Genomic DNA, 2,500 nt, shown 5'->3' on the forward strand with positions numbered 1-2,500 from the left:
AAATGAAAGAGAGGGGGAGGGGGAAAAAAGGGAAAGGGTAAAAAAGAAAAAAAAATTACGGTTTGCATACGGGTTAGAAGTAACGAGAGTAGGACAATGTTACCAACAGCATGGAACTTATGAGAAGGATATCTAATATATATGTGCGCGCAGACACATACACACACACACACAAACAGGAACACATAAGAGGAAGAGAGAGTGTAAGAGAGAAAGAGAGAGATAGAAAGTGTGTGTGTGTGTGTGTGTGTGTGTGTGAGAGAAAGAGAGAGAAGCCTTCGAGGATAAAATATGTCAATGAGTCGCACGATCTTGACCTACCGGCAGACAATATACTCCATACTCTATTTCCGTCCATTTTCCGACAAATTCTTTTGGTTCGGGATCGATTGAATTTAAAGAAATTATAATAATCGATCATTTTAATCGAAAATAATACCTTTTAATATAAACTTCCTTAATTATAATCGATCAAATGTACGTACATTACGCGTATATTATCAATATTAAAAATGTTATAACATACGTGTATATTCGTTTAAGAATAATTTGTGTTTAGAAGAAAAAAAAAAAAAAAAAGAAAAAAAAAAAAAAAAAAAGAAACCAAAAAAAAAAAAAAACAACAAATAAATAAATAAATAATACCAACATTTTATACTTAAGTAAAAGTACAATTTGATATTGAAATATATCTATTTAATATCTAATTAATTTACTTAGATTACGATATTAGTTTACTTTCGAAATCCATGAATAATGAGAGAGAATCGATTTTGGAATGGTTGAACGAACGTACGATGATCACGTTTGATTATAATGATAGTAATAAAAATAATGATGACGATGAAGATGACGAGGACGATGACGAGGTTAATGATTTAGAATGACGACGATGACGGTGGTAATGGTGATGCAGAGTAATGGTGATGATAACGATGCCAGTATTAGTAACAATGGTGATGCCGGTCTGGAGAAATTGTGTGTCGCGCGGGTGGCAGGCCGGGGCCACGGATCTAGGCCGATCGATAGAGCTACGTATCCACGGCACCGTGGAATCGTGCTGGATAAATGGGTCAGGTACACGGAGAACTTCGTTTTCCCCCTTTACCTCTATATACCTTTCCCTTCTTTTCCCTCTTACCCTCTCACACTTCTCTGACTTCCTCACTCTCTCTCACTCTCTCTCTCTTTCTCTCTTTCTCTCTTCCCTTTAAACTCGCTCGTTCACTTCCTTTCCTATTTCATTCCTTTTCCTAGTTCCCGGTTAAACATATACAAATAAACACATACAATGTATATATATATATAGAAAAAAAAAAAAATATATATATATATATTTTATATATATATAAGATAGATATGTATTACAAGTAGGGTCATGCCGATGTTTCAATCGGTGAGAGTAGTTTTACCGGCGACTACTACTTGTTGAAGAAAAGAAGAAGTTGATGTGGAAAGAAAAAGAGAAAAAGAGAAAGGGAAAGAAGGATAGAGAGATAGAGAGAGAGAGAGAGAGAGAGAGAAAATCTATTTCCAGTGTTTTCACTCTTCAGAAGGGAAAAAAGGCTCTATCTAACTGTTGTAGAAAAGTAGGACACCGATGATACACGTGCTCTCTCTCATATCTTCTTTTCCAAGGATATTATATATATATATATATATTTATATTTATATATATATATATATATATATTTATGTATGTATCTATCTATCTATTCGTTTAGACCTTGTCCAGAAGAACTTCACTTTGTCTTCAAATACCGTTAATCTCCTTCAATGTTTCTAAACTATACATAGATCTTCTATAAAGTTAAGATGATAGCTCATCGAACGAACATATAATATACATACATACATACATACATACATACATACATACATACATACATACATACATACATACATACATACATACATACATACATACATACATATATATATATATATCAAACTTCAAACTAGTAGTAAACGATAAATGTCTTCGACAACGAAGAGATCGAATGTTTCGAAACACGTTAGACTAACTAAAATAAATTACTTCCCAATGGCGTATGGGTTGAAGGGATTTAGATTTTACGATCTATAAATTTTCATCTCTATTTATCTATCTATCTATTTATAAAAGATTCATAAAAAAGAAAAGAAAAAAAAAGGAATAAAAAAAAAATTGATAAGCCTAATTTTCATATATGACGGAGTAAAAGGATCACGTGTTTACGTATTTACTTATTTTCTTATTTACTTCTTAGTAACTCTGGTTTGGTGTTAACGAATGATAATAACACCAAGGGGGTTTTCGACTCAAATAATCTTCTCGCGTCCGGGTTGGCACGATTTTACCGGAAACGTATAAATCAGGGAATTGGGTCAAATAAATGGGGTCGGCAAGTTTCGCGAATCGGGTTATACCAGGTTGGTTGACCTACTAACGAATTGGGTCGCTCGATAGAGGCCACCTGAACATTAAGCTACTTCAAAATATATATATATATATATATAT

At 33.1% G+C, this 2,500-nt stretch overlaps 1 protein-coding gene across 4 annotated transcripts in view; it reads left to right on the plus strand.

The window, feature by feature from the left end:
* Glut4EF (Glucose transporter 4 enhancer factor) overlaps positions 1 to 2,500 on the plus strand; it is a 114,313-nt gene that overhangs the window by 59,470 nt on the left and 52,343 nt on the right. The window lies entirely within an intron of this gene.

This window comes from Vespa mandarinia, chromosome 1 (genome assembly GCF_050613455.1).
Source record: "Vespa mandarinia isolate Hongniang chromosome 1, ASM5061345v1, whole genome shotgun sequence".
Classification (NCBI taxonomy): Eukaryota; Metazoa; Arthropoda; class Insecta; order Hymenoptera; family Vespidae; genus Vespa; species Vespa mandarinia.